The sequence below is a fragment of the Marmota flaviventris genome, chromosome 4 (assembly GCF_047511675.1).
Source record: "Marmota flaviventris isolate mMarFla1 chromosome 4, mMarFla1.hap1, whole genome shotgun sequence".
NCBI classification, from domain to species: Eukaryota; Metazoa; Chordata; class Mammalia; order Rodentia; family Sciuridae; genus Marmota; species Marmota flaviventris.
The window spans coordinates 48,228,838-48,243,872 of record NC_092501.1 but is presented as its reverse complement, the minus strand read 5'-3'; the positions used below and the strand labels follow the sequence as shown (position 1 = coordinate 48,243,872).

The following is a 15,035-nucleotide window of genomic DNA, read 5'->3' as shown; positions in this document are numbered from 1 at the left end:
CTAGTGGGGACTTTTTTTCCCTTGGGTAGTGATATACTTCATGGTATTTTCTAGCACGTACATTTTATGAGGTCCGTTTGTGGGACTGCATTCTAGTTGCTCAGCTCTCATATTCTCTTTCATGTACCCTGGAGTCGGATAGGATAAAGCCAGGGAGCTTATTGGTAAGCTTAGAAAGGGTTTGGAGATGAGCAGGGAGAAGGTTTAGAAGAGGATGAACATAGAGGAACAGCCCTTTATATCATGTCTTCTTATCCTAATCTGCCGGAATCCCAGCTCTGGATGAGTGACAAGTACAAGAAACTGTTGACTCATAACCTCCGTCATGTCGAAGAAAATGGTGAGTGAGACCTTGTATTTTTTCAATGTTTTGAAATCTCCAAAACACTTTCATCTTATTCCACTTTCTGTTGCTATATCCAAACACCAGAGACTGAGGAATTTACAAAGGAAATAAATTAATTTTGGCTCATCATTCTGGAGGCTGGAAAGTCCAAAAACACGATGCTTCCACTCATGGTGGAAAGCAGAAGGGCAAGTGGAAAGGGTCCAAACCCACTTTATTACAGTCCATTCTCATAGCAACTAGCTCAATAACTAGCTCATTCTTACCAGAAGGGCATTAATCCCTCTGAATGATTAATCACCTCTTAAAAGCTCTACCTCCCTACACTGCCACAGTGGCAACCAAACTCAAACATGAGGTTCCTAGGGGACAAACCACTTTCTAACCATATCAAGTCTCATAGCTATTGTTACATTGGATTTACAAATAACCTGAAAAGAGAGGAGATGTGAAAGCCACAGGGAGTGAAGGATGTGCCTGCAGTCACAGATGGCATATGCCAAACCAGGACTCAGCATTTTCAGTTTTACCTTCCATGGTGACTGGATCCTCAGTGACCCCTTGAGCCAGTATTGCCAAGTAGAGATTTCTGGGGAAAAGGAGAAGAAATGACAATTGGTCTCTCTCCTTTTTCATCGGACATTTACTTCTCTTTCTCTTGTTCTTGGGGTGGCTTTAGCCTCCCTGTCTGCTGCTTTACCTTCTCTCTCCTCTCAGCAGGAAATCAGGGTGATTATGGGGCCTTCTCTCAGCCGAGGTGTTAAGGGTTTATGTCGCACCCGCGGTGGATGGCTAATGGACTCACTTGGGTTGTTTCAATGAGTTTCCCACAATCTGATACTAAAGGGGAAGGCTTGAGTGAAGCTTTTATCACTCTTTCACCAGGCTCATCAAGAACTTCCTTTTCCTCTCTGGAAATAGTATTTCATGCCGAGTATTTCTAATCCAAGTGTTACATCAATCAGCAATGCAGTGTAGGTTTGTGGTTCTCTTGGAGCGTTTTACAAGCAAGGATGGGGTTTCTTATTCTGGCCTGCTCGGCCTTTCTGAACTCTTGGAAAAATACTCAAAGTGCAATTTCCTCCCATCTATTATGATCTGTTCTTTTAGCTGCTATTAGAATTATTGGGTATTCCAAAGCATTATCTTAATAAAGGCATTCCTTTCTGGGCTGTGCTTGACCCGTGGGTGAGACTGGGAATCTGTTTCTTCTCATGGCTATTGTAAAGTGAGGGCTCTCAGAAAACAGAGCAGAATGGGGGCCTTTGAAACGTGATCTCCTTGGCCAAGGACGCCCTGTTGTTAAGTGGAGGCTGGAAGTAGAATCAGCCTGTACATTTCAGTCTGGAGTTGGGTTTGTTTTCCAGAAACCCTCCAAATGGTCAGTTTTCCATATTTTGGAGGTTAAAAAAAAAAAGACATTTTAAGCTACACTGGAAGAGGTACTGACTGGCAGGGATGGAGAGTAAGACCTGGCTCTTGGACCTCTCAGGACTGTCTTCTGCATGTTTGACAAACGTGATTTTCATGGGTGGCACTCATAGCACATGAGCTGGTCCCACTGAGAAGAAGGGAGAAAATTTGAATTCTGGGTTTTGGAATTTGGTATTTTGTTTTGCTTTTTGACAATTTTTTTTTAAAGAATAAGAAAAACTCTCCCTTTCCCCCAATAAAACGATCTAGCTGGCATTTTTCTCTGTTGAGTCCAAAGGACACCACTCATCCGTCCATCCTATTTTACTCCTATAAAGGACTGAGATTAATTTGGGGTGACTATTTTCTCCTTCTCATTTCTTAAATTCATCTAACGCTCTTTTGGAAAACAAAACACAAACCTGTCCCAGCAACTGTGACAAGGTATTAGAGCTGTCTGAGGATTTTTTTTTTTTTACTGTTATCTTTCTTTTCTTTAAGAAAAGAGTCATTTCAGAGGCAGCCGTGACAGCTCTGTCATTTCACTCACACCTCTAAATTTCTCTTTCTGTTGTCAGTCAGCAGACAGCAGTCTCAGGATCTGATGGGCCTGAGTGATGTCCAAATACATGAGAGATGGGAGAGAGTCCTGGAGCAGCGCGTCAGAAGCCGTCATCTTCTGCCTTTATTCTTAGAGAAACTGTCAGGACTTTTAAAAGTTCCCCATGTGCCAGGATGTCTCCTCTCCCCTGCCACCATCTGCAGCCCATGCAAACAGGCACAAGAGAGGCGGGGCGGGGCCTTCCTTGAACACGGTTTCCAGAAAGCTTCCAGTTAAGGGATTATAGTGACTTCCTCTGGCCTGCGTGCTACAGTGGGGAAATTGATACTATTTGGGGAGTAAATCCTTTTGGAAAATCCACTGTGACAATAATAATAATAGCGACATCAACAGCTCCTAACATGTATGAATTCTTATGTTCTAGGCCCCGTGCCAAGCGTTTTACATTCTCCGTTCATTCATTTTCTAAATGCCCTACAGTAGGCATTATTTGTCATCCCATTTTAGTGATGAAACACCTGAGGACTCAGATCCATGACACGACCTAAATAACTTGCCTAAGGCCAGGCAGCAAGGAAGTGACAGAGTTAGGATTCACACTCAGATCTGTGCCGCACTATGGCCCCAAGGCTTTTAGCCATAGATGGTTCTTACACACCACACTGCTGTTTTCCACTGTGCAAGGAGGCATGAAAACCATAATGTCCTATTAGACAAGTATTAAGGGACCTGAGTGAAGAAGATGAGTAATTGCAGCACCATGACAGGCAGGGGAGGGGCAGGTTGATGGGGGGAGTTGTAAGTGCCCCAGAAGGTGGGGTAGAATGTCCACCTACCCAGGAAGGGAAGAGCTGTCTAGTTGAAAGCAGCCTGGATTTAGAGTTTCTACAAAGGGGACCCCAAACTGCATGACCATTTGTGTTTAATCATAGGTCTTACGGTGAAGCCTAACTTACCTGCTGGGTTTTAAAAGCTGGCCTATCACGGCTTGGTCCCTGCTTTGAGCGGTCCCAGCGATTGCTTTGTAGGTCTTGGCAGAAATATGATCAACAATTTTTTAAATTTAAAAGGACCAATTTTGCGACTTCTTTTATCTGTGATATACCATTATCTATGGTTTTCTTCTTCTGCTTTCTGTTAGTTTTCCTCATGCATGAGTTTGCCCTGGATTTGCTTAACTTCCCTGGGACCAATGTGAACCTGAAGCTGATAACACACCTTGCCGAGCCCAGCTCTGCCCAGGACTTCCGGGGGTCCAGGCTAAGACCTTTCAGAGCATGTGCTTCCCAGAGAAGTGGATGCTCAATGTTGATTCCTCCAGAGTGCAGCTAGAAAGCATTTGGTTGCTGGAATTAGACTGCTTGACTGTGGATACTAGCTCTACCTCTTAGGAAGCCTGTGGCCACTGGGAGGTTGCTAAGCTCCTGTGTGCTTTTGTGTTTGGTGTGTAAAATGGAGATGACAGTAGCACCTAACTCACAGGGTTATTGTGATCGTTAATCATAATTATAGCTAACACTTTCACAGCCTTTCCTAAGAGCTTCCCATTTATGAACTCATGTAACCCTCATGGTAGCTTATCCAGGGTGGACGGCCAGCTTCTCATTGGGGGGGTTCTTCTTCCTGTCCAGGGAAATCTAAGCCACCCTAAAACTTAAAATCTCAAATAATTAGTAAACAACAAAATACAAACACTCAGAAATGTATTTACAGTAGGTGGAGCCTCTGATAGATTCAGTTCACATGGATTCTGCAACTGGAAAAAGAAAAGATGACTTCGGTGGTTTATTTAAGGAGTTACATCAAAGGCAGGGATAAGGTTTCAAGGGCGGAGTCTTGCTCTGTGATGTCTTGTAGTCAGCAGGTTGATTGACATCTTGACAGGTCACACCCATCTCCAGTGCTGTGTGGGCCATGGCAGAGTGGGATAGAGATTCACATTGTCCCTGGGCAATTGACCACAGAAAATGTCCACTGGTCATTCCCAGACACCACATGTCTCTACCCACTAGGTTTCCATGTGCAGTGACCTACATGCAACCCATGGACAGCTCCTGACAGTAGCTCAATGAGGTTTTGCTTCTTCCCCATTTTGCAGATGAGAAAACTAAGTGATAGAAAAGATAAGTAACTTACCAAAAGTCAGATACATAGTGAGCAATGGAACAGAAATTCAAACTGAAGAAGTTCATGCTCTGAACACCATCCTGCGAGCCACTTGCAACCTGTATAGTGTAATGCTGAACGCACAGAATTCAGTAAATATTGGCCGTTCTAAATAATAATAATTGCAGTATTATCATTATGAAGATCGTGATGATGATCAGGAGTAGCATGTTAACTGCTGGTAATAATGATGAGCAACCCCCAAACAATTCACTTGTGTATTTAAAAACTAGTGAGAAAGACAGATGCTTAAATGAGCAATAACCGTCAGGGATGTAGAGGCGATGGCAGAAGACCTGCAGGATGCTACAGAAAGAACCATCATTTCTTTAAACAGAAACTACTGAGAACACTTATCCTAGTCAGGCATTGTGCTGAGTCCTTCATGGGTATTATTTCACTTAATTCTGCATGGTCTATACGATTATCATCACATTTTACAGAAACTGAGGTCTAGAGAAGGAAGTCATTTGTCCAAGGTCTCATAGACAGTGACTGTTCAAGCTGAGGCTTTTGAACCCATATCGGCTTCAATGAAGGCCCTGGATCTCATCCACACTTCTACTTGCCTGAGTGTCTCTACTTTGAGAGTTGTTCCCAAGAACTTTCTGATCCTTTCCTGAAGGATAGAAACGAGGGTGAGCAGTAGGAAGGAGGTCACCACCCCCTCCTCCTCTTCCTTCAGCTCTAGGCCTCCAGGACCATGTTTGGTAAGATAGTAAAGAACTGGCTGGGAGCCATCATCTGTGTCAAGTGACTTGCTTTGCTTCTTTGGGGTGGACCATGTTGGACTTTCCTCCTTCACACATGTGCTCATGTGGCCCTCTCTGTGGGAACTGTGCCCTTTAAGGCTGGGTGCGATACCCTGTTGTGGCCTTCTATGAAAACTCCTGGACCTTGGACTCTGAACCATGCACTTAAACCCTTCATTCACATCTTCCATTGGTTCCGTTCCATGTGTACCTGGCTGCTCCAAGAAGCCATCTTCACAGCTCTTTTAGACTAGAAGCCATGCATGCTCCAGCCTCTCCTCTGTCCATCACAGGCTCACACATACCAGGCCCCCAGCTAGGAGACATTCTTGATTTCTTTCTATTCTCCATCCTCCCATCTAGTCCATCAGAAAGTCCAATCAGTTCTACTTCTAAAATATTTCTTGAATCTCCTTTACTACCCACTGGGCCAAGGCACCAGCACATCGCTGAGACCACCAGAGTAGCTTCTGGGCATTTTCTCCCTTCCCCTCTGTGCTCACTATAATCCATTCACTCTATGGCACCCAGAATGGGTTTTTAAATTGTCCCCTTGCATCAATTTTAATTCCTGCAGCAGTTACCTTTTGCATTTGGTATAAAATCCAAAGACCTATCATGGCCTGTAAAGCCCAATGTGTTTTGGTTCTGCTGACCTCTCCCACCTCATCTTGTAGGCCTCTCCCCAATCTGTACACTCTGGCCTCTTGGCCATGGGCTGTCACTCCAAGACAGCAAACGTGGTCCTTTTATTTATTTGTCTTAGCATATTTAACAAGTTATGCTTTTTGTGTAGAACTTTCTTGGTTAAGTTGGATCTTTGGATCATTCAGGATTCAATTCACACATCACCTTCTCAGGAGGTTTGCCGTGCTAACTGACGCTAATAGAACCTCCATTTCTAACTGGCGGTACTCTATTCCAATACTCTATTTTGTTTTCTTCAGAGTGTCGGTTATTGTCTTATAAATTATTGCTATGTCTCTGTGCATATTGTCTACTCCCACTAGACTGTAAACTCTGAGACAGGGCCTTGGCCTGCAGTGTTTGATTCTATACCCTATGCACCTGGCAGAGTGGCTGGACCTTAAGGCCAACTAGTAAATGATAAGCAGCTAATATTTGTTGAGGAATTATTATTTGCTAGGCATTATTCTAAGTCCTTCATTTATATTTACCCATTCAGTTTTCACAAAGATCATAAAACATGGGTATTATTGCTATTCCTATTTTATGGGTAAGGAAACTGAGGTACAGAGGATCTACACAATAGCCTAATGTCATACAGCTAGTAAGTGACAGAGCCTGGATTCAAGGCCAGGTGGTAGGGCCCCAGGGCTTGTGTTCTTAATCACCAGATTACAGTGGTTTTCTGGTAGACACTGAATAAATACTTGTTGGATGAATTAATGAACACAAGATGCCCAGTAGAGCTTTGTCGGGTGAGCACAGTCATTGATTATCGTGGAAATGGCTTGGGCTTGGACACTGTCACACACCTCCCAGAGCAGAGGCTCTAGCACTTCCTGGCGGGTATTAAATGCCCCACAACCCCAAATGGGTTTTGTTCCCCACCACAGCTGCTACTTACACTTTATACTGATAGAGCCTCTAGTTTAATGGTTCTTTTCTATTTTTTTTTTTTTAAGAAGAGAGAATTGTGGGAAATATTTTGTTTTCCCTGGGAGCCAGGCTATGTATTTACTTCAAGTTTTATTAAATGAGTTATAAATTTTCCCAGCAATTTACTCATAGCTCAAGAGGTTTAATTTGCATGTGTTGCCTTTTACAATATGCTTTTCGTAATGTTGCAGATGCTTCTTCCCCAGCTTCAGTAAACAACAGGCACTCGGCCAGGTTTTTGACTGAACATGTGCCAGGCCTGGGAAATACAAGTTAACTCTGTGGTGGCCAGGGGTGGGGGCACATGTCCCACTCTGTCCAAGGCCTCTGGGGAGCCCAGTGGAATTAATTCCAGAGGGGCAAGAGCGAAGATTTTCTGGATACTCCTTTGACTATCTTTTAAAAAATCTTTCACCCACAAAATAAATCAACAAACAGATGTTCGTGCTTAAACATCCAACTTACATTTGGATGTATTTAAAGTGTAGTGTTAATATAGTGAGAAAGTGGGTTTGTTGGGGCCCCTAGGATGATACCTAGAGAGGCCAGAGCCATTTCAGCTTTCAGGGAGTGGCCAGGGGTCTGTGAGGAGGAAGTCATCTTGATGGCTGTGTGACTCTAGAGAGAGAGCATTAGGATAGAGAATGTATCTTTTGGGGTAACGCTCTTGGGTTTGAATCCTGGCTCTGCCACTTTTTAGTTGTGTGACATAGGATAAGGTGTTTAACCTCCCTGTGCCTCCGTTCTTCTATGGATATATGGTCCCTATTAAGTAGGTTTGTTGGAAGGTTTAAATAGAATACTGTATATAAAGCATTTGAAGCAGAGTGTTCATAAATGAACACACAAATGGCAGTACTTATTGACTCAGGACTCGGTCTCTTGAGCACACTTAGGGGACAGATTCTTGGGTGGAATCTCTTTTGATTGTCTTCACTGGGAGGGGTGAGATGCTGGAGTAAGGGATAGAACATGTTTGTTAGAATAAGGTTCAAGGGACTGGGGGTGTGGCTCACTGATAGAGTGCTTGCCTGGCACGCACAAGGCCTTGGGTGGGTTTGATACCCAGTAAGTACCACAAATAAATAGAAACAAAGATGGCAGAACAGAATAAGGTCCAGCTGCATGCAACAGAAAATCCCAACTTTTTAGCAGTACCATAACCTGACCTTGTAGAGATTTATTTCTCTCCCGTGTAAAGGAAGTATGGAAGTGGATAAATGGGGTCCGTATTTTACTTTCACAGTGTCACCAGGAATCCTGCTTTCCTGTCTTGGTGGCTTTGACATTTTTCTTAGCATATTTTCTCCTGATTCAATATGGCAGCCTGAGCATCTGTCATCTTGTGCTCCCTCTTAGAAGAAAGCAGGAGGAAGGAATGAAGACCAGGCTCATTTCCTTTTAAGGAAATTACCCACAGTCCCACGTAAGACACTCCTTTGTATCTCTGGGCCTGAGTTTATCCACAGAGCCACAGACAAAAGGAAAATGTCATTGTTTAGCTTGGCACCCATGTGCCCCAAAGGAGGCCAGGTTCTGTTACAAGGAGGAAGTGGAGGAGGAGAGTTGATTCAGACACTACCAGGGAATTGTTAGTTTTGTCCCATTGTATTATGGCTCAGAATAGAAAGAATTCCCAGGTGCATAAAGTGATTCTCTTATTAGAGTTTGTTTCATTGATGATTTTTGGTGGCATAAGGAAATAATTTTACCTAAATGATCTTTTACTTATTTTTTGCATGCACCAAAATTATAATTAGCGTTTCAGATCCAGGATTTCACAGATATCATATGGTGATATGATGTCTTCCTGTACGTCTAAATTTAAGTTAATCAAATTTTTAAAATAAGTAAATGTAGGCATACAGAGACGAGAGAGGCATTACAAGCAATGACTAAGTATGGATTCTAAGGCCAGGCTCTGGATTTGAATTTTCAGTATGCAATTTATTTGGCCAAATGATCATGACCTTTTCATGCCTCAGTTTTTTAAATCTGTAAAATGGCATTAGAATTGCAGTAGGAATCAGTTAATACTTTCAGAGCTCTTAGAATAATTCCAGGCATACGATAAGTAATCCAAGAACGGTAGTCATGGTTGTTATCACTGTTGGTGGTGGTGTTATTATTGTGGTTTATACTACTACTATTTATTATTAATAATAATGCTAAGAGATGGGATTTGAATACAAGAGAAATTATGGGGGTGGCATACACATGACTGAAATTAGGAGAACGCTGGCTCAGAGGAGCGAGCTTGGCAGTTAACCAGGACCAATCTTAGACACAGCAATAAATAATAGTTTATTAATAGTTAAAACTAGTGCTTTGTAATTTAAAGTGGTTCCATATATGATAATAACATTGATTAGAGTTTATTGACCATTTACTGTATGCCAGGTACCATGGTGTTTGCTTTGAATATATTTCAGCTAATTCACTGAACTCTACAAACTAAGTGTTCTTTCTTTTCTGCAAATGGAGAAGCATAGTCCAGAATATGTTAAATATTTTCCGTTGTACCGTGTCAGCACTGTAGCAGAGCCCTTGGTAATGGAAAGGCCCCTTTCCATCTCCACTTGTGCTCTTCCTTTCTTGTTTCTTATCATTTCTTCCTTTGAATGTGCAACATACCCTCACCCCTCTGATGCCTCTCATGTCTCCATGCCTTCCGATTCCTCTTTCTCTCCATGTTCCCTCCTATACTCCAATTACCACTAATGCATATGTACCAGCCATTACCTAAGCTTCTCCCTGCTGTCAAACTGACCTGTCCAGCATCTCTATTCCTACAGGACACAGCAGGTGACAACTTCTAGGCTAATGAACTAATCTGTAAAAATGGATGCAAATGGAATAATTTCTTACCTCTTCCTGTGTCATTCATTTCAGAATGGGCTAGTTGACTTAAGGTTTTGTTTTCTCAATAATTTACTTCCCCCCTCTATTTTTGAAAGAAACTTTTTATTTTAAGAAGGGTTTTGAGCTCATAGCAAAACTGAGCAGAAAGTAGAGAAATCTCCTAGATTATCCTGCACCCCTACCCAGAGCCTCCCCCACTATTAGCACTGACATGGGTTTTTTACTCAAGCAACAGTTAGTGATGGAGATGAAAGCAGGAAACAGTTCAGCAGCCTGTGGGCCTGTCCTAGCACAAGTCCCAGGTCATTCGATAAGGTTTTTAAATTGGTCTATCATAGGGTCCTGACAAAAATGGAACACATATGGTGATCGAGGGGACCAAGCAAGCTGCTGAGTAATTGCCCCGGCACTCAGTCCAGTGTCTGGCCCATGGGGCTCACTCAGTCAATATTGATGACTTACCAGAGGCCTTTAGATATGAGGGGAACAAAAGGCTCCTTAAGGAATGGGACAATGAATTGCAGTGGGTAAGATTTGTTTGGGCCTCATAGACTGGATAGATATTTATTACTATTATTAATATTAATATTATTATTATTCGGGATATCATGATCTGTCATGCAGGTCAGCTTGCTGTCATCCAGGGACCATGTTTGTTTCTGGCTAAGTGTGAACTGAACATGAGCAGCTTGTTTCTGGGATGAGGGGACATTCATCTTCCACTCTTTTCTCTGTCTTTGGAGCTGGAGGCTCCATGTGTTACTCTTGTGATGTCATAAGGCAACTGATGTCTTAGTACATCCTGCAAGAATTATTTCCTCTTTTTCTCTTTCTACAAATTGTACCTTATGATCCATTGAATTTCGCTTTCCTATTTTCCCAACATTTCTCATTTTCTGCCCTTATTTTATCCTCTCAGACCATTGAGAGAAGGAAGAAATGTTGCTTAGCAACCAGTAAGAAACTAGTCAATACCTTTCCTAATATTAACCCTTTGGTAACAAGCAAGCAGCCAGGCACTGTGTTCCGTCACTCTTGTCCAGTAAAACTAACTATGGGTCCACAGCGTTGGCAGCCCAACTTAATGGTCTAATCACAAACATCATGGATATTTGTAGGTAGTCATAAATGTTAGCAAGTTCCAAAATTTCAAGTTCTATGAGTTGTCTGTTAAGTGGTTCACATTTGGATTCTAAATTGAGAAATTTGCTATGATTATTTTAGATTTCACTTTCCTTTGGAGCAACATAGTTTCTTATCTGCACAGATCTTTACAGTGGGTGTGTACCGGTTTGCTTTGGGGACATTTAAGTTCATTAAGTGGAAGATGCCATTCATTTACTAAGCTGCGATGTGTCACAGGTGTCGTGCCATGCACAAGTGAGCCCTCTGGGCTCTTATGCACGTGTCTTTTGTCAGCAGTTTTCTCTTTCAGCTTCATCTGTTGAGATGACACATAATAGTGCTGCATTTTCAGGTTACTCTTATTCGGGAAGGGTTTCTTTGGCTGTGACTGGACAATATTCCTCTAAGTTTTATTAGCCTTTCAGGAAGTGGGTGATACAAGGCAACAGAAAGATAAATACCAGCCTGTTCCTGTCTCATACACAAGGATATGAATGATGCACAGAATTAAAGGTCTGGGAGCATTAATTTGCCCTATACAAAATTATGATGTTTGTGAAGTTGTTTTTCACTATTTATCTTCTTACATTTATGGCCCCTGTCTCCACACCCCCCCTTTTTTTGTTTTGTTTTTTTAAACTATAGATGCCCTGTCAAATCTCCCCTTATACCAACCTCCCTCATGCCAGTCAATATCATCTCCAACTGAAAGGACAGTGAATTGACCTCACCTTCTCCTTAGGGCACAATTGACTTTATTGAATTTTCTCTATAAACAGAACATCTTTGGGGATAGATCAGAATTTCTTGAGTGCTCCTAGCAGACAGTAGGCTGAGTTTTGAATGGATTAGGGTTTTCATATTGCCACCTTCTCTCCCTTGTGTAAGGGAGGATTCCCCTCTCACACTGTAGCACCTGGAGTACCTGACAGTTCATGTGGTTGACCATCCTGGAGCCCTACATTGTTTTGTGGGGTGATTATAGTTGCTCAGGTTATCTGGGTTCTGGAGTTCCCAGACACTAAATCATTGTTGAGTTGTGGGGTTGTGTGACCTTTCTGTTAGCTTAGGTGACCAGTATTCCACAGCTCTTGGACTTGTTCTCTGTTGACTGGTTGTGCCAGTTGGTGAAGAGAAGTATCTACAATAACTAGATCCTGTGAAGTAAGCCTTAATGACTTCAGGAACTCACTTGTCCACAAGTGGTTACACAGGGCTCATCAAGGTGTGGTTTGAAACTGGACTATGGCAGATGTCTCCAGAGGGGAGTAGGCATGGAGAGCCCCTGAGATCTCAACAAACATCCGCTGGGTTCTTGCCTAACTCCATTCAACAGGAAAGGAGTGATAACACACAGACATAGAAGTGGGCACGGGAATAATTCCAGCAACTTCCATTATTCAGCACTTACTATGTGGCAGGTGTTGTTCTAGATAGGTCTCTTGCATACACTGTCTGTCAGTCTTTCCAGCAGACTTGCAAGGATTGTGTTCATCTCCCTGTTTTGTGGATAAGAAAACTGAGACTCTGGGAGGGTAAAACCTTTGCTCAGGGCAAAACCACATAGTGCAGGCAGGAACTTAACTGCAGAAGGGGCCTGACTGCATCCTGGGCTTTCTCTGCTGCCCAAAATGCCTCCTTTGCCAGTCAGCTTCCACTTGAAGCCTGGGTAGAGTTTGGGTTCTGGTGAACATTGTAGATGTGAGTAATGAGAGGACCAGCCATTGACAGGCCCCAGGCCAGTTTTCACCCTGTGAAAGCATTTAGTCATTCAGTTTGTACCACTGACCAGCCAAAGCTGTTGCAGAAGCAAATGGGGAGATAGGAAGAAATTAAAAATTCCAGACTCAGTAACTCAGAAGGTCTTTGTCTCTGTGTCATTGGGTGCTTCACATGGCTAGCCCCAAGACTAAGCATTTTATGAATATTATTTCCTTGCCTTCTTCTTGACAACCCTATAAAGCGGGTGTTGTGACACCCTTTTCCATTTGAGAAGACAGAGACTCAGAGAGGTTTACAAACTTGTCCAAGATCACACAGCTGGGTGGTGGCATGCTGGACTTTTCCAATTTTGAAAGATTTTTCAGATTTCTCAGAATGTTCTGAACTATTTCACTCTGCTGGCGTGGAGGCTCTTGGTCTCTGTCTTCCCAAGTGAATAGTCTTTTGTATGTAGTTGAGTGTGGGTATTCTCTGTGTTGTTTTGTGCACATTCTTTCGTTCAGTTAAAGTATAAGCATCCAGAGGGCAGGCACCATGCCTTCAGTTTCTGGGTGCCCAACAAACATTGGAACAGGTCTTTGCCCTTCTCCTCCTGGGGAGTCATTTGGCTTTCTCCTTTTGGCTGTTGATGCAGAGATGTTACATCCCATGGGATGAAGGGCAGATACTATCAGCAGCTGGGCCCCACTTATGGAAAAGTAGTTAGGCATTGTTTGGTCTTCAGTCCACTTTGGACTGTTTTTAATATCCTGGGAAACAGCAGCAAATGCAGACAAGAGCTCCACCACTTACTTGCTAGATGCCTGCTCCATACATCAAGCTTTTGAGAATCAAATGAGATGATGCCTATGAAGCCCTTGGTATGGGCTCTCCTGCATGTGCAATAAAATGGAGCTCTTTGTTTCACTTTTGTATTTCATTCACCAAGAATTTTAGTTCTTTATTTTTTTTCACAGACAATTATGAGAGTAGAGTATCAGGTTGAACATTCTGTGGGACCAGGTTGGTTGGACCCTCTGTGGCATCCTGAAAGGTGGAAGGTTTGGGGACATTGAAAGGTGTTCTTGCCCTTGAAGGTGTATGAATTCTCTCTCATCCATTTCAGTGAATTGTTAGAAAGGGGATATAGGGGTTTAGGATACTCATTTGTTTTATGACCTGTCCCCAAGGTGAGTTGTGGTAAAAATAGCTCCTCATGTGAGCTCCCACTGACTGGAACAGTTGTCTTGCTGCTGAACTTGGCCCTCTTAACTTCTTCATGTGACCTCCCATCCAGTTCCAGCTGAAAGACACCAGACCCATTTGTCAATGGGAAGTTATTTCTCTCTTGGTCATTCCAGCTGCCACTCACATGTCCACCCAACACTGGTCACATGCAGGGGTATGACAGTTGAGGGATGTCCCAGAAAAGGCAACAGAGTGGGGGTCTTCTGCTCCTTGCTTAAGTAAAAGGCTGGTCCCTCTGACTGTTCTAGATGGTGGGGGGTGGAGGGTGTGCAGCCCCACAGACATGGTGTATCCTGTGCCCTCCTACTTACTGCCCCCTCACCAAGCCACCTTTTCTTTTACCAGCTCTGCTCCCCACCCTTCACAAAAGAAATCTCTGTTGCTTCTGTTCAAAACTCTAGACTTCCTCTCAAGGGATTGTACTATTTGTCCTGGGTCTACGGCTGAACTTAGAGCTCATTCACCTGCCCACCTCCAAATCCTTTATAATCTTCTCCTACTCAGAGAATGAATCATCACCTACTTCAGAGAATATAGTTGAGTTAGCTTCCAAATTTCTTAGTCCTATATTGGTGATCCTTTAAAAGTAAGAAAATTATAGAAGAATAGCTAAGGGCAGTTGGACAGGTGCCATTACTAGATTTAAAGGTTATTACTCATATTTGTTTAATTATTTGTAGAAATATTGTGTGTATGTATCACAAAAGCATTTTTGCACGTTACTCAATTCAGCTTGTATTTAGAAGTGATGTTTTAAGACGTAGGGAATGCATGTGTGTATGCGTGCACCCATGTCTTGTGCTGTGTATTATGCACCTTTCCATCACTATACCGAATACCTAAAATGAGTAATTTATAAAGAGTAAAGGTTTATTTCGGCTCACAATCGTAGAGGTTCCTGTCCATGATTTGTGTATACATTGCTTTTAGGCCTCTGCTAGGGGCTCAGAATGGCAGTGGTAGAGAGTGTGTGACGGAGTAAACTTCTTTCCTTTTGTCCAGGAAGCAAACAAAAACAATAATTAGAACAAATAGGAAAGGCAGTAGAATGAATTGGACAAAACTTTCCTATGTTCATATGTGAATGTGTAAATAAGTCCACATCATATACAACCGCAAGAATGGGAAATTATACTCCATATATGTATGGCAAAATATACTCTGTATTATGTATCTAAAAGTAACAAAAAAAAGGAAGGAGAGAATCCAAAAAGTAAATAAATCCAGGATTTAAAAG

At 42.6% G+C, this 15,035-nt stretch overlaps 1 protein-coding gene across 1 annotated transcript in view; it reads left to right on the top strand.

The window, feature by feature from the left end:
• Lrmda (leucine rich melanocyte differentiation associated) overlaps positions 1-15,035 on the top strand; it is a 996,458-nt gene that overhangs the window by 493,407 nt on the left and 488,016 nt on the right. The window lies entirely within an intron of this gene.